The following is a 21,685-nucleotide window of genomic DNA, read 5'->3' on the forward strand; positions in this document are numbered from 1 at the left end:
AACAAGGGTTCAGTAATACTAACTGAACATAGAACGTCTGAAAACTGCTATATTGTTAGTGAATCTAGCTCATCTAATCAATCATGTTACATGGTCCATACAGACGAGACTGACTTATGGCACAAACGTTTTGGACATGTACACTACCGAAATCTATATATATTGACCAAACAGGAACTTATAAGAGGTTTACCCAAACTACAAAAATTAGATAAAATATGTGGTGAATGCCAGATTGGCAAACAAACAAGGAACTCACACAAAAAGGTGAATTTCAATACCACATCAAGACCACTCGAGCTTCTCCATATGGACCTATTAGGACCTACCAGGATGGAAAGTCGAGGTGGTAAAAGATATATCTTGGTAATTGTAGATGACTTTACCAGATATACATGGGTAGTCTTCTTAACGGACAAATCAGAAACCTTTGAAGAAGTAAAAAAGGTTCTTAAAAGGATTCAAACTGAAAAAGGTTCTCAAGTCAGTAAGATTCGTAGTGATCATGGATCTGAATTTGAGAATAGCAGTTTTGAGAAGTTCTGTAGCGACTAGGGAATATTACATGAATTTTCAGCGCCCAAAACTCGACAACAAAATGAAATAGTTGAAAGGAAAAATAGAGTGCTTCAAGAAATGGCTAATGTCATGTAGAATAGTATGAAGCTCTCTAAGAACCTTTAGGCTGAAGCAATCAATTCAACTTGCTATATTATTAATCGGGTTTACACTAGTAAAGGTAATAATAAAATGTCTTACGAAATGTGGTTCGATAAAAAGCCTACTGTCAAATACTTTCAAGTTTTTGGCAGTAAGTGGTATATTTTACAAGATCGTGAAAATTTGGGAAAGTTTGATACGAAAAGTGATGAAGGGATCTTTCTAGGATATTCTTTAAATAGTCGAGCTTATAAGGTTCTGAACAAAAGGACCGGTGTGATTCAAGAATCCATCAATGTGGTCATTGATGATCACTTAAGCACACCTGTCTCAAGTTCAGATAATGATGAAGTTCTTGTAATTGATAAACCTGATACTTCATCTAATCAGACTGATTTTGAACAAAGGATTGTTAAAGATCATTCAACCATACAGATTCTTGGAAACCCTCTCACTGGTGTTCGTACCCGTAGACAACTTAAGGATATATGTAATTATGTATGCTTTACATCTCAGATAGAACCATCTAACATAAAAGAAGCTCTTGTTGATGAAAACTGGATCGTTGCGATGCAAGAAGAGCTTAACCAATTTGTGAGAAATAATGTTTAATATCTCATACCTAGACCTAAAGATAAACACATCATTGGAACCAAATGGATTTTCAAAAATAAGTCTGACGAACTTGGCAATATAATTAGAAACAAGGCTAAGCTAGTGGTGCAAGGTTACACTTAAATTGAAGGTATTGATTATGATGAAACCTTTGCACCAGTAGCACGTCTTGAATCAATCAGACTCTTTATATCCATTGTGTGTTTTAGAAAGTTTAAGATTTACCAAATGAATGTGAAAAGTGTATTTTTAAATGGCGATCTGCATGAGGAAGTTTATGTTGAACAACTAATGGGTTTTGAAGACCCCAAAAATGCTAATCATGTGTATCATCTTAAAAAGGCATTTTACGGTTTAAAACAAGCTCCTAGGGCATGGTACGAGAAACTAACAAAATTTCTATTAAACCATAATTTTCAAATGGGATGTGTTGATAAAACTCTATTTATTAAAAAACATAAGGATCACATCTTATTAGTACAAATCTATGTTGATGATAACATTTATGGATCTACCTGTACTGACATGACTGTTGAATTTGTAGATTTGATGAAATCTCAGTTTAAAATGAGCTTGGTTGGGGAATTGAATTATTTCCTCAAGTTACAAGCAAAACAAAAACCTGATGGAATGTTCATTTCTCAATCTAAATATGCTATGAACTTGATTAAGAGATTTGGATTTGAGAACGGGAAGAACTTTGATACTCCTATGAGCACAACCTTGAAACTCTCAAAAGATTCTGCAGGTAAAAATGTGGATCCGAAATTATATCGGAGTATGATTGGTAGTCTATTGTATTTAACTACTAGTAGACCAAATATTGCTCTAAGTGTTGGTATTTGCACTAGATATCAGCCTAAACCTAAAGAATCGCACTTGACTGTTATCAAGCAGATTATACGATATGTCGGAAGTACTGTGAATCTCGGTCTCTGCTATCCACATGAGACTAGTGTTCAATTAGCTGGGTACTCGGATGCTGACTGGGCTGGTAATCTTGATGATCGAAAATTAACCAGTGGTGATTATTTTTATATCAGAAACTATTTAGTTTCTTGGTTTAACAAGAAACAGAGTTTTATATCACTTTCAACAGCTGAAGCTGAATATATCGCAGCTGGTAATGCGTGTACACAGCTTGTTTGGATGAAACGTATGCTAAGTGATTATGGAATTAAATAGGATTCTATGTTATTATATTGTGATAATTCCAGTGCCATAAATATTTTGAAAAATCTAATTCAGCATTCTCATACTAAACACATTGACATTAGATTTCATTATATTTAGAAATTAGTAGAAGAAAAAGTTATATCTTTGGAATATATCCCTACCGAGAATCAACGTGCTGATATTTTCACTAAACTGCTCGACAAAAGCAGGTTCAACAAAATGAAATTTGATCTCGGCATGTGCATTTTAAAATGATTAATTATGCCTATTTGTATCTTATTATATATATTTGCTAGTTTAGTTTTCAAATCTTGAAAAATATACAAAATCAGATTTTTTGGCCTGTACTCGATCGGTCGTGTATATCCACGACCAGTCATGAATCGCGTGGATTCACTTAAAATTTGGAGAAATCATCTTCTTCTTCTTTTCAACTTCACTCTCCAATAAGCCGACACACGACTAGTCGAACCCATCTTCCAAAATCTTCAAGGTTAGTACTCCATTTGCATTTTGCTTGTAGATTTGTGTCTAGATTGCTTCTATTTCTCTCTTGGAGTTGTCAATTTCAAATTTAGTTGAGATTTGGGGATTTTCTTTTGAAAAATCTGATTTGAGAAAACCCATTTCTCAATCCATTACAACTCTTTATATTCTTGAAATCATTGTTGCATATGGCTTCTAGAGGAAGAAAATCAACGTCCCGTGGTCCATCTTCTTCTTCCAAATCAGCCCTTATCACTAAGCGTCATCTTAGGGCTCCTGAGGACGATCCATCTTATGTTTAGGACATCCGATTGCGTAATGTTATTGTTGAGCATCCAGTTGATATTAATCATGTTGCTCCTTTTGATATTTTTCCTATACTTCAATCTGTAGGTTGGAATAACTTATTGCTTTGGGGTGGGCCAGCATACCGGTCCATTGTCCAATCCATGTTTGTATGCATATGTGCTTTCTCTCTGGAAAATTTAACTTTTTCTATCTCCACAAGAGAAGGGCCATTTGAAGTTGATCGACATTTGATTTCAGCCCTTATGGATATTCCAGTGAATGATGAGGGTATCCCTATCCATACTTTATATGATAAACCCTCTGTCACTGAAAAACCTATGTTGACTAAGGACTTATGCAATTTGAATATACAATGGACGCATAAAGGGAATGCGCTTCCTTCAAAATATTTGTTACCCAAATACAGAATTCTTCACAAAATCTTTGTATCTAATTTGTATCCTCGGTCGAGTAATAAATCTGAATTGACGTCCTTCATGGTTCGTATTCTTCATTTTGTTGTCAGTGGTGTTAACATTTATTTACCATCCTTGATTTGTCACTTCATCATTCAGTTTCGTCTCCATCCTGGTCATAGTGACATTTCTTTTGGATATTTGATGACTGTGTTGGCTACACATATGTCAGTCAACATGCCGATTAGAGAGGCCCCTATCCATCATCTGATATTTAACAATTCCAATATTAATAAGATGAAGCTGGATTACCTTCCTGGCCAAGGTGATGGTGTTGGCTGTGCTGAAGCTGAACATGAGGAAGAAGCTAGTGATCTTCCTCCTGATGATATTAACATGGATGATATTTTTGAAGAGCTTGAGTCCAATTCTACAAAAGATCCAGATTATGAGCCTTCTTCATTTGATGCACGTCTGAGTGCATTGGAAGATAAAGTTAAGGGTCTAAATGTTAAAATGGAAAACATGTCTGTTGCCCATGATTTATAGTTTAAATATATGCGCAAATATCTTAAGCGCTTGAACAAAGGCATGCATCAACTTGATCCTTCCATTTCTGCTCCTTCATCTGGTTTAGATTAGTTATTTTAAGTTAGCTGGTTTGTTATAACTTTATTACTCTTGTGTTAGCTTAACTGGTTTTGAGACTGTAGCTATTTTTGACTTAGCTCTGTATATGAATTATGTGGGCTGTTTATGCTGGTTAATCATATCTTGTCTTGTTTTCACTCATATATATCTCTTTCCTTATTTCTCCTCAGTCATCTATTTTGTGCTTCCTTTGTCCTATTGTGACAAAAGGGGGAGTATGGATATGTTATGAATATGTTATGGATATGGATATGGATGTTGTCATGAGGAGGGAGATTGTATTGTATGGTGTTTTATGAGTATGTTACTCAGGGGGAGTATGTGAAGAGGTGGATTGAATATTATTTACAAGTCTATAGGATGCCAGTTGATCACGACCGGTGCATGATTCTTTAATCAGATATTCTGTGTTATGACTGGTACATAATTCTTTAATCAGATATTCTGTGTTATGAAACATATCTTGAAAGTGTGTTGTCATGAGGAGGGAGATTGTATTGTATGGTGTTTTATGAGTGTTTTATGAGTATGTTACTCAGGGGGGAGTATGTGAGGAGGTGGACTGATTATTGATTTACAAGTCTGTAGGATGCCGGTTGATAATGACCGGTGCATGATTCTTTAATTAGATATTCTATGCTATGACTGGTGCATGATTCTTTAATCAGATATTCTGTGTTATGAAACATATCTTGAAAGTGTGTTTTGTCACTAATTTGACAAAGGGGGAGATTGTAAGTGCCATAGTTTATAGCCCTTTGTGTTGTCAAATTTGTGGTGCCAAAGACACTATTATGAAGCTTGCATCTGTGAAGAACAATGCTCTACTCAAGATTAACTTAGGTTGACAAGCACTGTTCACAAGTCAAGAATCTCAAGAAGCTTTCAAGTTCTACCTCAAGATCTCAAGAAGCTTTCAAGTTTGAGCTCCATCAAGACTTCAAGCTTCACTACTTTCAAAGGTCACTTGTCTCTAAAGTTTCAATGTCCTTACTTCACTCCTGAGGTATGACTGACCTTAGGTTGACCTTTAGAGTAGGTCATTTTGGATACATAATTCATATGTTTTCTATAAGTTTGGTCTGTTCTAAGACTATTCTTGGACTTTGTTCGACTAGTCCTAGCACTGCTTCGACCTGTCTAAGAAATTCATGGATCAGTCGTAAGTTTGTTACAAAAATTAAAATTTTTTATTAGGTTTCGACTAGTCCTAGGACTGTTCGACCAATCGTAGGTACAGTGTCGACTGCATCTTCGACCTGTCGTAGAGCTATGACTCAATGTACAGCGCTGAAATTCAACTTGCTTCGACTAGTCATGTGAAACCTATGACCAGTCGTAGGAGACCCACAACCAGTCGTAGACCACCTACGACCAGTCGTAAAACTGCCAAATCTTATCACGCCCAAAATTTTCAAATATCTGTTGGTTCTACGATCAGTCGTAGAGGTCCTTAGACCAGTTGAAGGTGTGATTTGCTCACCTATTAATAGAGGATGAATATCAGAATAAAACAAGTAATTCAAGTTAATTTAATTTGGTCTTCTAAGAGATAAGTCGGTGCCCCATTTAAGCTAAGTGTGCATATTTAATATTCTCTTTCTTTAACTTTGTTATTTGATTTTGTTTCTTGCATTCCAATCTAATCTGAAAAGAGGAATTGTTGTTTTCCTTTTTCTGGATTCAAAATCAATTAGATCTAGCCCTTTTGTTTTAATTTAAAATCTATTAGAACCTAGAACCATTATAAAGTGAGTATTAGACATTAAACTTTGACATTCAAATCTCTACTCCGACTTGGTTCTTCTGAGCTGCTACAACGAAGGAGAAAATCAAGTATTTTACAATTTGTATAATTTACATTATTTTGGTTTTATTTGAGGTTAAGCCAGAAAAATCTCAAAGTTGTTGGTTATCTGAGGAGAGTCAGAAAACTCAAAAGTGAAGGTTTTTGAATTGTGTAAGCCCTTTTAAAAAGACATAACTGTGAAGGTTTTGGGTGAACCTGTGAAAACCTATTTGATAGTGAACGCTAATATCCCCTGTGTAAGGATATTAGGAGTGGAATAGCATTCTGTGTGGTCGTTGTTTAACAGTTGGTGAACACACAAGCAAACCACTATAATTCTTTGTGTTGTGGATGTGTGATTTATATTTCTTATCTTTTATCATTCAGAATTGTGGAATGTATGTGTGGATGTGAATGTTGTAAATTTTACATTTCAAGCACAGTGGGGAATGTTGTAATAATTTAGATTTACATTTCAACATTATATTTTTGCTATCTCTTTATTACATTGTGCTTCTGTTTCACTATTTGTTCTAGAAATAAGGTTGTCCTACCATAAACTTTGGTTTTTGGTGTAAGGTTGTCCTTAGAACAATTTGTGTTTCCAGTTTCTCTATTTTAGGTTGCTTTCCATTCCTATACTGTGATTGGTGTATAGAGCTATCTATTCTTTATTTCATATTCCGCTGTATTTATCTTAAAATTTGGCATAGTCCTATTCACCCCCCCTCTAGGACATATAGCTTGGCCATTTCATACATGACCTGGAGTTAGTGGCCGTCATCTTTGCATTGAAGCTCTAGAGACATTACCTTTATGGAGAGGAGTTCGAGCTCTTTTGCGACCACAAGAACCTCAAGTATATATTCACACAGAGGGACCTGAATATGAGGCGGCGGTGATGGATGAAAACCTTGAAGGACTTCAAGTTCGAGGTCTCCTACCATCCTGGTAAGGCTAACCTTGTAGCAGACGCGTTGAGCCACAAGAAGACGATAGCATTTGGGACTCCGCTGATGATTGATGAATGGAACATGGTCGAGTTTTTGTGAGACTTTGAGCAGAAGCTTACGATACAGGAGCCGTTCGAGAGCATCACACACGTTCGTATGCAGCCGCTCATTGATGACAGGATTATTGCGGCTCAGAAAGACAATGAACTATTGGCAAAGATGAGAGAGCAGGTGAACAGCAGTGAGACTCGGGATGGAGACTTAGTATGGATGGGGGTTTACGTTATCGTGGCCACCTATGCGTCCCAAACCTTCATGACTTGAGAAGGGAAGTTCTCGAAGCTGCTCACAATTCAAAGATGGCGATGCATCCTGGTAGTACGAAGATGTATCATGAAGCGCTCATACTGGTGGGACAACATGAAGGCCCACATAGCGGATTATGTGCCCCGTTGTCTCACGTGCCAGCAGGTCAAGGCAGAGTATCACCGGCCTCCTGTACTGCTTCAGCCCATGCCCATAGCAGAATGGAAATGGGATTTCATTTCTATGGATTTTATTTCAGAAATATCAAAGATGAGGAAGAGACATGACTCCATTTACGTGATTGTGGACCAGTTGACGAAATCGGCTCATTTTCTCCCTATTAGAGTCTCAAACTCAGCAGGCGATTTGGCCAGGTTGTACATTAAGGAGATAGTACGTCTGCATAGAGTTCCTATGGAGATCATGTCGGATCGAGACACGCGATTTACATCTATCTTCTAGACTCGTATCCAGTAAGCGATGGGTGTGAAACTGAAATTCAGTACTGTCACGCCCCAAACCCAGAAATCAGATTCACAGGAATCCCGATCGTCGAACCTAGTGCCAACAACCTCCTTAGTACCTCATTCTCGACTCCCAGCGTCCATACGCAAGGTTCCGATCCTGAGATTCTACAAGGAGGATTTTTCAACGTACATTTGTCTCATAAGAAGCATAACCACAAGCATACCCAAATCATAAAGGCAACATCATCATTACATATCTACTAATATAATCATTTGAATACAATGCTGAAAGGGAAATACATATATCAAAATCAAAGCTCCAGAAGATAGCTGCACGCTCCAAGCTCAACGCTGCTACAACCTAACGTTACCTACACATATCTATCATGCATAAACTTATAGAAAGCTTAAAGGGTGGTGAAAGTGTGTACACAAGGTAAGTGCTAAGTAAGAAATATCAGAGAAATCAGAGTAAGCGAAAATATACTGATAGGCTCATAAATCATACTATATTAGAAATACTGGCAAGTTTATAAAAATCATACGAAATCAGAGTAATACAAAAACATACTAATAGGCCCATAAATACCATCAACTTTATCCAGGCTATGGGATGGAGAAATATAATAAAAATAATATCATATACTGATAAAGTAATATAGATCAACTATGCAATGCGGAGACAGCAAGCCAAATATCAGATGTCGATGATGCAATGCAATATATAAATCCTAATGAGTCTACGAATACCGTCAGTTATATCTAGGCCGTATAAAGGAAGAAACATAGTAACCCAAATGTCATATGTTGCGGATGTAATGCGATATGTAGTGCTAATGGAATGACCATGTTGGAGTGTGAAGTCGGAATGATAGTACGTGATATCACAGGCTATGGGGTCCATCACAAGGGACTTCTATCCAAACTAGTCCCATACCTAAATTTGGATAGTCAGACTCAATGTGGTAAACTCCTAATCTCAAGTTAATCGCGCGCCCATATCGAAATCCTGGCCATTGCGAAGGTACATGTAACAAATTATTGCGCACCACCAACTCGAGTGGATAGTGAATGAATAAATGAATGAGTATGCAACTCCTGCTCAATAAGTCCACATATCAGTACGGTTCCTCTTTGGGATCATCACCGGGGTCTAGTACACTCCACACCACCTGCCGCCCCATCAAGCGCACAACTGGGTAAGTGGAAGAGACCTCACTATCTGCCTGGCCAGTAGTTTGCCAATACCTATCTTACTCGTCGATAGTGGACCTATTCCTTGAGCTGATCAAACTCAGCATAGCTATGCCTACTCCCTCAGGCGAGTAAAGCCACACCCCCTCCCATCTGACCACAACACAGTGGGAGACATGGCCTCCTGGTATTCGGCACTTGGGTGCTCATGTATATCCACTCGATCTCGACGTTGGGGCGTCCTCTGGTATCAAGAGGGTTTTAGGGATTTTCACTCAGGGCCATCTATGGCAGCCCGATACTAGAACAGATTTTTGGTGTCCCATCTGGCCATCCGCGATATGCCTGCGGAGGCTACGACCCTGATGTCGCTAAGTTGTACAGTAATCATAACTCACAATGCAAGATGCATGAGTCATACAATCCAATCATGCATCAATCATGTGCATACCATGTGCTCACGTGAGATAACCCCCACCTATCAGGGAGATCATAACAATCTGCCCAATGACATATGCAATGGTCAACCACACATCATAACAAACATGCAGATGATGCGTATGGGGTATCATGATGCTATGCTGTCACATACTCATAATTGGTATCAATAATCTGTATTGATAACCAGCACTGATAATCGGCCTCGACAAGTAGAATCGGTAATTAGCCTAACAAAGGGCTGAAGAGAAGGTCACAATGAGGACATTTAACCATCATTGCCTATTAATGTGGACATTCAACCAACATTGCTCCCAAGGAGTGGCCCTCGTAGGTCCAAATTTATAGTGGGCCTAATCACATGGGCCTCATACATATATCGAATATGCCACACCAATTGGGCCTTACATACATCACAATGGGCCTCATAACATGGCCTCATATATATATTAAGGTGGGCCTCAACAACGAGCCTCATACACATCAAGGTGGGCCTCAACAACGGGCCTCATACACATCAAGGTGGACCTCAACAATGGGCCATAAATATGGCAAGTGGGCCACATCATATGGGCCATATGTTTATCAAATGGGCCACACCCAAATATAAGTGGTGATAAGGATTTCCATCATTAAAATTCTCAAGGGTTTAATGGTGGACGTTAACCCACTGTTTCTTTACAGTGTGGTCCACCTAATCAAGGGACTGGACACATCACGGTGTGGCCCACCATTATGTATTTGAGATCCAATCTATTCATAAGTTAACATAGTGACAAATGAAGTGAAGACAAATATCAGCTTAATTGAGAACTACTGTGGCCCTAAGAAGTTTGAACAGTGAATGTCACTATCTCCACTATTTTCAATGGTGGGGGTTTACTTGAACTATAGATCTGTCTCATTTTTCTTAAGTCATAAAACGATCTCTAAAAATGGTTGGAAGGTATGGATACAACACATGCACCATGGTAGGGTCCACACACGTGGCCCACTAATTAAATGGACGGTGTGAATACACGCCGTCTGGATGGATGGTTTGGATATAACACAGACATCAAGGGTGGGGCCTACTGGCCGTCCAGCGAATGGACGGTCTAGCAAATGCTTGGACAGCATTGATAAAACACATACATCATAGTGGGCCCCACCGTCCAATGGTGTGGACAATGAGGGTAAAACACATACACCATAGTGGGTCCCATGTGGGGACCACCGTAACGTTTATTTCCATCCAATCTGTTAATAAGGTCATACAGACTCGGATGAGAGGAAAAACAAATTTCATATCTAATCCAAAACTTCTGTCAACCCAAAAAGGGTTTTAATGGTAGACGTTTAATCACATCATTCCTAGTAATGTGGGCCACCTGAGCACCACATACGACTGATTTTTGGGGGGGGCCACTGCCCTAAAAGGGGGCCACGAAATGCACGGTGTGGATGTATGGCACACACATTATGGTGGGGCCTACGTATGGGACCCACGTCCCTACCCTCCGTCCACGCAGCAGCAAGACGCTGCTGCATCCTCTGGCGTGCTGCTGCCTAATTTTATTTTTATTTTTTTTTTGAAAGCATGTTTTATATGGTTTTTCATATGTGGGGTCCCACATCAGCAAAATCCACCCCAGCCATTGGATTTTACAGCCCATAACAGATCCAACAAGCCCAATATTGAGCATGTTTCGGTGTATGGAAACATCGGAGTAAATTTTAACGGTGAAAACAACTGTTTTCTATACTATGGCCCGCCAGAAGATCAGATTAGCTTCATTTTCTGGCTCAACGCCTAAAATAGGTTGAGAAATAGGATGGACGGCACGGATTTAATTCATACATCACGGTAGGGACTGCATGAGCGGCCCACCCAAATATGTTATATAAATATAAATATATATATATATATATTATTATTTTATATTGTCGGAAGGTATACCACACGTCAGTTCACGCTTCACTGCACCGCCACGTCCAGCGTCCTTAGACGTTGGACAGTTTGAATGTAACACTTCTTAAGGTGGGACCCACCTATAGACGTGTTATAGGTGGGCCACCAAATGGTTGGATGGTGAGGGTAATACATACATCAAGGTGGGGTCCATCTGATTGGGCCACACAGCCACATCATTATACAAAAATGTAAAAAAGAGAGGGAGGCAGAGAGAGAGAGAGGGACACGTGATGGAGGGCTCCGCCACTATGAGCCCTCCCTTACAATCAATCATACATCAAGTGGGTCCCTTTACATGTGGGCCCACCAAATCAAAAATTCAATGGTGGAGATTCCTTCTCCATTAAAATGGAAGGTCTATATGACCCTATTTATGCAAGGAAGATAAACATCATGATGGAGTCCATGGAGAATGGCTCCATCATGGAATGATCATGAGAATCAAGGTGGGCCATCGGCCACACCTAGGGTCCAAAGTGAGATCCATACCATCATTTGGTAGGCCCCACTTGGCCCATCGTTAAAACCATGCAATTTTGGCCTATAGAAACACCCACCATTTGATCTTCTTGGTCCGATGGAACGCCGATCTCCTTGTGCCTCTCTTTGATGGAAGATGATGAGAAATGAAGGGCTAGGATGAAGGATTTTGGGGTGAGAAGTGGGCCACACACATCACATTTTTCTCTCCATGGAAAAGCTTGGATGTGCACTTCTTTGCTTGGAATTTTTTGCTTGGAAAATGTGAAGAGAGAGGGAGAGGGGGGGTGGTTGTAAGAGAGAGGTGATGGATGTGAGGTGAGTGATGGATGTGAGGTGATAGTATACTTGACATGTATGAGTGTGTAAAAGAGAGGGTGAGAGAGAGTTGACTTTGGGGTTGCTCTTGTACTTGACATGAGGTGATTGATTAATTGATTGAGTGATTGATTGATGGGACATGTTATAGAGATTCTCTTGGGATTGCAAATACGCGGTGTTTTCTCAAACTGAACGCGGGCCCACATCTCCTGACCAGGGTATCGCCTCGACGCATAATACGCAGCGTTGGAACCGCGGCGACGGTGCGATCGCAATGGTACAAGTCTCGGATTAAGTCAACTCAGATCTACGGGATACAACTTAAGGTCACACGCAAACATCGATAATAGGCCGTGAGTTGTCGAAATTCACTACCAAAAAAGGGGGCAAAGGATTCAGACCACGTTACTTTTTTGCTACGGATATAAACCTTAGCTATACTTACTACGGTTTTAATCCGTAGCTAAAAAGTTCATACACCATTAATAATTAATAGTGTTGTAAGGGGCTCTATGAGGCCTAAAAAACTATATGTTCTATCTAAGCCATCTATATATTTATAAATATTACTTTTGAGGATTAATTGCATAGATTTACACGCATGATACTGCTTAATGGCCTGATTAATCGTGTTTATAATGCAGAGTGTATGTACGAGCCTGGACCGAAAAGGGTGCTTAAAGCATGGACTTAACGCTCTAATGACACCAAAGCGGAGGACGGACTCCAGAGACCCAAGATCAACAGAATTACACATCAGGGACCCAAGAAAATCAAGGAATTGAAGCTCAAGTGGCCTGAAAAGTGTCCAGAATGCAAGATCATAGGGTTCCCACCATCTGATCAATTCGAAACTTCATACGTGGCCTGAGGACCATAAATAAACCGTACACATAAAATTTCAGCTCCTGGATCACTGTGGAAGTGGCCCAACGGACAGATCAGCCCCTTTAATCATTATGTGGGCCCCGCCTGATATCTGGATATACTCCAATTTTGGTCTCAACGCCTTAAACTACGTATCAAAACAGATGGATGGAGCAGATTTCTTACAAACATCACCATGGGACCCACACATGTAGTGCACGTGCAAGGTGCACAAGTGCACCGGACAAACATCAAAAATAAGGAAGTCGGTCAGCAGGCGCTGACCGACTCAAACTCGAACTCTCACTTACGCAAATAGCGTAATGCTGCCGACCGTCGGTCTTGCTTGTGTATAGCACCAATCGGGACCGTCCATTGTGTGCGTAGGTGGGGTATTTACCTCACCAAGGCGACCTTTTGAGACCATGTAAAATATTACAGAATCCTGACCGTTAAAAGCATGATGAACGGCGGAGTAGAAGGTATTGTGGGCCGCATAGAATTTGGTCCAAAAGTAGTGCTTCCCACCTGGTTTTTCGAGTAGAACGCAGTGGACGGATTGGATTTTCCAAAAAGACAGTAACGTGGGGCCCACCATCGTCACAGCGTCAATGACGCTACCCTGTTTTCGCAACCGGAAGCCGTCCGGATTTTGCGGCGGATTGTACGCCCTAGTCCGCGGTCGGACAGCTGATCTGAACCGTTCATCATGTAGGTGGGCCAGAAAGCTCCCAGAGGACGTTTCGGAGCTTAGGACGTTCATCCATCTCAAACTTCATTCAAACGCAAACTGTTTTGCGTTCTTACGCAGGCTGGCTGCGAAGCTTTCCGCAGCCTAATCCCTTCAGGACTCCACAGCACCAGGGGGGCTTTTCCATCTTTAAAAAGGATAAAAGGAGAGAAGGGAGAACGGCCATAGGATCATCTTGGGTTGGAAGAAAGGAGGACGTGAAGAAGAGAGTGCAGTCGGGGGGCTGCTGCTGCTGTGCACGGCTGAGGATAAAAGAAAAAAAAGAAAACAGGGAGTTGGGGCTGCTGTTGGGAACGTGGGAAGCGTGAGGAGGAAAGGAAGAAAAAAATAAAAGAAGAAAGGAAGAGGGAGCGCTGGAGCAGAGGCCGGTTTTACTGGGTTTTTTCTCTCTCCTTCTTGTTCTTTTCTTTTCCTTTTTATTTTTATTTTGTTGTTTAATCAGCCCATCCATGTGTGGCTAATCCTTTTAGCTAGGGCTAAGAGGTGAAGCCTGTAGCGAGATGGGAGACACTATTTCCTGCTTTTCATTTAAATTTATGAACTGAAATTGGTTTTGAGTTGGTTATTAAAAGAATATTTTCTCAGTCTTTAATGGTCTGTTGTGACTGAAATTACAATGGGTTTACAATGGCTTTGAATTTTTTTTTTCTCTTTTGATGTTTATGACGTCAGGAGGCCCTGTTGTTCACCATCGTCTCCTGGGCATGGTTGGATGATAATACTCTTCCTAACTTTCATGTACTTTCGATTGGTTGGCAATTAGTTTAATCCCGTTATTTACTTTGTCTCCTGGGCATGGTAGGATGATGGAATCCATTCTAATTCATATACCTTTCATCTCTTGAAAACCAGATCAAGTAAGTTCAGTTTGAATCCTTGATGCAGGCATAAGATCTCCCTGATCTCTACAAGTGGATCCTCTGAATCCCTAGTTTCCTTCCTCTGAATTCCTTAAAGTTTTAGATAATTATTCCACAATTATTTCCTAAATTCTATTTGGTTTAGATCACATTTTAGTCTAGTTCTATTTCTACCTAGTTTCAGATAACGTACAGGTATCAGTTCCTGTGGATTCGACCTCGGTCTTACCGAGTTTATTACTACATCACAACCCTATACTTGGGGAATGAACAAGTTTTTGTGCCGTTGCCATCGGTTACGTTTTCTGAAATTAATTAGTTTTATAATTAGGTTAGGATTAGGATTTTACTTACTTTAGGATAGAAGTTTTTATTTTATTTTATTCTATTTTTAGAACTTAACTTGTTTCCTGTTTTATAGGATCTGGACATAAGTTCTTAAATTGGTAATTCCTTCCTAATTTCTCTACTTTTTCTGTTTTTAGAATTAAGGTTTAAATCTTAGAAATTTTCTAACTCTAGTATTTCTCTATTTGTAGGAAATAGTTTAGAAACTTTTTTTTTTTTTTTTTTTTGTTTTTAGAATTTTTGTTCTCTAATAACTTTCTAACTTTAACTCTCTTAGAATCCAATTTGTTTCCTAGTTTATTTAAAAACTAACATTCCTATTTTGTAGGCCTTTAAGATAGAAATTTCTAATTCAGTAAGCTCCTTCTCTACTTTCTATTTTTTAATTCCCTTGTAGTAATTTACTTTTTAAGTTTAGGATTTTCTTAATTTATTTTAGAAGTTTCCACTTTCTTTTAGAAATCAGTTTACTGTTATCTTTCTTTTAAAGGATTGTTTTTCTCCTTTTTAGAATCTAACTTATTTTTGTTTTATTTTGCAGGTCCTTAACTTAGGGGCTTTAATTTGGTAATTTCTTTCCAACTCTCTCTTTCTTTCTAGATTTTCTTTCCCTTTCTTAGGATTAGGTTTTTAATTGAGGGTTGCGAGTGTTTTCATGCCCAAGTGGGCCCGTGACGACACCCGACGTCTCTTGACTGAAGGAGGATTGGTTGAGGGGTTGACTATCCATCGCAGGACTAGACACCGCTCGAAATCCCCTGAGTTAACTGAAGTTATGGCTGAAGACCAACCTCCTTTACTTCTACCCAGGGTAGAGGATACCCAAGATGAAAATGAGGTGCAACAGGCACCCCCGCCTCGTACTTTATGAGATTATCTACAACCGGCGGGAGTGAGTATGCCCTCATGTATGATTTTTCCTGAAAACACAGGACAAATGGACATCAAGCCAGGAGTTATCCAACTCCTTCCCAAATTCCATGGACTTGAATCAGAGAGTCCATATTTACATTTGAAAGAGTTCGATGAGATTATACCTACATTATGTTTTCCTAATGTATCTGAGGATACAATTAGGCTGAAACTCTTTCCTTTTTCCTTAAAAGAGAAAGCTAAGACGTGGTTACATTCACTGCGTCCTAGATCCATTGGCACATGGAACGACATGCAGAGGGAATTCATAAAAAAATTCTTTCCACATCATAAAACGATTACCCTCAGAAAAGCGATCATGAACTTTGCCCAAAAGGAAGATGAAACATTCTTCCAATGTTGGGAAAGGTTCAAAGATTTGGTCGTTTATGCCCACAACACGGATTTGAAACGTGGCGCATTACAAATTTTTTCTATGATGGATTGACATCTTCCATGCGCCAAATGGTCGAGACAATGTGTAATGGAGAGTTCATCAACAAAGATATTGACGAGGTATGGGATTACCTCGATAGTCTCGGAAAAAACACAATCATGGGACTATTACCCAATGGTGAACACCACGTCTAGGCCGACTCAATTAAAGGAGAAAGGTGGATTATATCTCTTGAAAGAAGAGGATGATCTCAAGTGTAAAGTGACTACGCTCATAAGGAAAGTTGAGGCCATGGAAAGAAAGAAGGATAAGGTCAATGAAATTGTTTGCGGCATCTGTGATTACAACATTCACACAACTGAAAACTGTCCTACAATACCCGCCTTTCGAGGAGTGTTGAATGAACAAGCCAATGCCATAAATAATTATCAAAGACCTTTTAATGGACCTAACTCCAACACATACAATCCTGGCTGGAAAAATCATCCAAACTTTAGTTGGAGAAATGGACAAACGGCGACTCCTCCAGGGCTTCTTCAATCAAAATCCAAATCAAGTGAAACCTCAAGAGGAACCGGTTCAAAATCCCATACAAGAGCCGGCTCAGGCAATGCGTGGAATTACAGATTTTATGCAAAAGATAGATTCTCGTATGACGGTTATAGAAAAGGGGATGCTTCCTGTACAACCTCTCCCCAATCCTAAACCGCAGTACGAGAGTAATGATCCCAACTCTTCAAATCAAATGGGGCATGCTAAATCCATCACCACTCTTAGGAGTGGGAAGATCATTGATAAAACTCTTCCGGTTAGGCCCGAAAAGCCTCAAGAACCAAAAGAGGACAACAATGATGGATCCGGTGATGCCCCACAAAAAGTAGAACCGAAACTTCTAGAGAAGCCGATTGCTCCATTCCCCAATGGTTGGTTTCACCAAAACCTCTCTCTAACTCTCGGGATATCCTAGAGGTGTTGAAACAGTGAAAGTCAACATTCCTCTACTTGATGTCGTTAAATGATACCTTCATATGCCAAATTCCTAAAAGACTTATGCACGATCAAACGACGGAAAATTATTCAAAAGAAAATCTTCTGATCGAGAAAGTGAGTGCCATCCTCAAGCAAGACGTGCCGCAGAAATTCAAGGATCCCGTGAGCCCAACCATATCATATGTAAACGGGGACCATCGAATTGATCACGCACTTCTTGACTTAGGAGAGAGCGTCAATCTGATTCCCTACTCGGTATACAAACAGTTAGGTTTGGGTGAATTAAAACCCACCCTAACCACACTACAACTTGCTGATCGCTCTGTTCGTGTACCAAGAGGGATAATTGAGGATGTGTTAGTCCAAGTTGATAGATTTTACTACCCTGTAGACTTTATCATCCTGGACACCGAACCCATCAATAACATGAGCACTCAGATTTCCGTCATTCTTGGTCGCCCATTCCTTGCTCCGTCAAATGCACTTATCAATTGTAGGAATGGTATCATGACTCTGTCTTTTGGAAATTTGACATTGGAGTCAAACATTTTTTCAATAACGGCAGAAACTTGGAGGATGATGACGATTTTCACGACATTAACATGATTGACTCTTTCGTGGAAGATACGACACCTCTGACCTTATCCTCCGACCATCTAGAGACGTGCCTGGCCCACTCCCATGATTTTGATGATGACATGATTAGGGAGACGTGCGCCTTGCTTGATACTGCACCGGTACTTGAAGTTAACCGATGGAGGCCACAATTTGAAGAATTACCACAAACTGATGTAGTGCCTCTACCGTCTAACCTCAAGCCGCCGAAGCTTGACCTAAAACCTTTGCCCTCTGATTTGAAATATGTATATTTGGGTCAAGATGAGACATACCCGGTGGTGATCTCTGCCCACCTGGAGAAAGAACAGGAGAGTATGCTTATATCTACTCTCATTGAGCATAAAGGAGCCCTGGGATGGACGATAGCGGACCTCAAAGGAATCGATCCCTCAATTTGTACTCACCGCATATATCTTGAGGATAATGCAAAAACCGCTCCGACAACCACAATGTAGACTAAATCCAAACATGAAGGAAGTGGTTAAAGCCGAGGTTCTTAAACTATTGGACGTGGGTATTATATACCCTATATCCGATAGTCAATGGGTCAGTCCAACTCAAGTGGTCCCTAAGAAGTCCGGAATCACCATCGTAGCCAATGCTAATAATGAACTCGTGCCAACTAGAGTCACTACTTGGTTGGAGAATGTGCATTGACTACGGAAGTTGAATACCATCACGAGGAAAGACCACTTTCCTTTACCATTCATTGATCGATCCTGGAAAGGTTAGCCGGTCATTCCTATTACAGCTTTCTTGACGGGTATTCGGCTACAACCAGATAGAGATAGCCGAAGACCAGGAAAAGACCACATTTACATGTCCCTACTGGCACCTTTGCTTATCGAAGGATGCCATTCGGACTATGTAATGCCCCGCCACCTTTCAAACGATGTATGCTTAGTATTTTTCTGATATGGTGGGGCAATATCTAGAGGTCTTCATGGACGATTTCTCTGTTTACGGTCCATCTTTCAGCAAGTGCTTGGAAAGTCTTAAATGTGTGCTGAAAAGATGTGAAGAAAAGAACCTGGTACTTAATTGGGAGAAGTGCCATTTCATGGTTCAAAAGGGAATTGTCCTTGGGCATATCATCTCGTCCAAAGGAATCGAGGTAGATAAGGCAAAAATCGATCTTATCTCTAACCTACCTCCACCCAAGAACATCAGAGACGTGCGATCCTTCTTAGGACACGCAGGATTTTACCGGCGATTCATAAAAGACTTTAGTCTTCTTTCTCGTCCTTTATGTAATCTTCTTCAAAAGGATGCTCCGTACGAGTGGACTGAGCAATGCCAGGAAGCTTTTACCAAGCTTAAGGGCACGTTAACCACTGCACCTATCATGCAGCCACCCGACTGGAGTTTTCCTTTTGAGCTTATGTGCGACGCTTCTGATTATGCTCTTGGGGCGGTCTTAGGCCAGAGAAAAGACAAGAAGCCCTACGTCATTCACTACGCAAGTAGGACTCTAAATCCCGCCCAAGTGAACTACTCGACTACGGAAAAGGAACTCTTAGCCGTAGTGTTCGCCTTGGACAAATTTAGGTCCTACCGATCGGATCCAAGATCATTATCTACACAGACCATGCGGCACTTAAGTATCTTCTTTCTAAGAATGATTCTAAGCCCCGCTGATACGATGGATCCTTCTACTCCAAGAATTTGATTTAAAAATTAAAGATAAAAAGGGAGTAGAGAACGTAGTGGCCGATCACCTTTCTCGCCTTAATACCTCGATTCCCTTGAGACAACCCATATCAATGACATGTTCCCTGAGGAACAATTGTTTAGAGTCTCCCATTCACCTTGGTTCGCTGATATTGCTAATTATCTTGCTACAGGTGCCATACCGACACAGTGGATTGCGCAAGATAAGAAGAAATTTTTCACCGAGGTGCGCAACTTTTTCTCGGGATGATCCTTATTTATTTAAATATTGCCGACCAAATTCTAAGGAGATGTGTACCAGGCGATGAGCATCATAGCGTCATCTCCTTCTGTCACTCGAGGCCTGTGGTGGTCACTTTTCGCTAAAAAGACCACGGCCAAGATTCTGCAGTGTGGCTTTTACTGGCCCACTATGTTTAGGGACACTCATGAGTTTTGCAAAGCTTGTGAGCGTTGTCAGAAATTGGGAGCATTGTCCCATCGAAATATGATGCCTTTGAATCACATCCTTATCATAGAAGCATTTGATTGTTGGGGCATTGATTTCATGGTACCATTCCCCAATCCTTTGGAAAATTATATATTTTGCTCGCTGTAGACTATGTCACTAAATGGGTCGAAGCGATTCAATGCTGAAACAATGACTACTGCACGGTCATTAAATTCTTAAAAGAGAACATCCTTTCTCGATTCGAAACGCTTCGAGCCATCATTAGTGATGGGGGCTCACACTTTTGTAATAGACCATTCGAGAGTTTAATGAAGAAATACGGTATCTCTCATAAGGTGAGCACCCCATACCACCCACAGACAAGTAGGCAAGCTGAGATTTCTAATAGAGAAATTAAACACATTTTGGAGAAAACAGTTAACCCTGACCGTAAGGATTGGTCAATCCGATTGACCGATGCCTTATGGGCATACCGCACTGCCTTTAAAACCCCTATTAGAATGTCTCCCTTTAGACTTGTCTATGGGAAAGCTTGTCACTTGCCTGTGGAGCTGGAACATAAAGCGTACTGGGCAATTAAAAATCTTAATTTCAATCTGGACAACGCTGGCTCGCTACGCAAACTTCAATTGAATGAACTGAAGGAAATCCGAAATGATGCGTACGATAATTCGAGAATTTACAAGGACAAGATGAAAGCATTTCATGACCAACACATTTTGCGAAAATCATTCACGCCCGGTGGAAGGTCCTTTTGTACAATTCTCGATTACATCTCTTTCCGGGTAAGCTTCGATCTCGTTGGACCGGTCCTTATATTGTTGTCACTTGTTTTTCCGCATGGGGCCGTTGAGATAAGAGATCCCGACAATGGCAAGGAGTTTAAAGTCAATGGACATCGATTGAAACCATTTGTCGAGAAATTTGATTCGAGGACATGTCCATGCCTTTGGATCGATCCTGTTTACCACGATTGATCTCCTAGTCTGATGGAGGTATAGGTAGGTTTCCTGTTTTTATAGGACTAGGATAGTTTCCTTTATCCTGTTTTAGGATAGACGGTAAACTTAGTGATCCTGGGAGCCAACCCAGCTTTTCATTCCATTTCATTTTCCTAGTTAGTTAGTTCAATGTTTGTAGGTAACATTACTACAAACCCTCACGAGACTACAACTCGTCCACTAAGGGCAACCTAGGGGTTTAAAGGCTTGTTGCATACGCTAAATGCAATCGAGAGCACCTACGAAAGTGGTATAGGTAGGATTGTATTTTTGTTATTTTATTTTACTTCTGTTGGTTTCTCTCTTGTGCTGACCGCTCCTACGTAGAAATCTTTGGAAAGCCTCTTGATTCTTTCATCCAGGTATTATCTTTCCATCACTTCTCATTTACTTTTTGTCCCATGTGCATCGCATGCTTATTTCTTTTACATTGAGGACAATGTAGATTTTAAGTTGGGGGTGGGAGATTATGTCACCTAATCAGCATTTTCTTGGTCTTAAACAAAAGTTGTGAAAATTTTAAAAATTTATTTTGACGGCCATCTAGGGCACTTAGAATTTCAAGATGCGTGATGTTGGTACTTTATGACTCTTGGATTCAGTTATCTATTAAATTTCACAGCTA

At 40.2% G+C, this 21,685-nt stretch overlaps 1 non-coding gene across 1 annotated transcript; it reads right to left on the reverse strand.

Annotated features, from left to right (window-relative positions):
• Nucleotides 1-16,233: 16,233 nt before the first annotated feature.
• Nucleotides 16,234-16,339, reverse strand: LOC131244803 (small nucleolar RNA R71). The gene has a single exon (XR_009170577.1). It is a non-coding gene; the product is annotated as a small nucleolar RNA R71 (small nucleolar RNA).
• Nucleotides 16,340-21,685: the final 5,346 nt, after the last annotated feature.

The sequence above is a fragment of the Magnolia sinica genome, chromosome 4 (genome assembly GCF_029962835.1).
Source record: "Magnolia sinica isolate HGM2019 chromosome 4, MsV1, whole genome shotgun sequence".
NCBI classification, from domain to species: domain Eukaryota; kingdom Viridiplantae; phylum Streptophyta; class Magnoliopsida; order Magnoliales; family Magnoliaceae; genus Magnolia; species Magnolia sinica.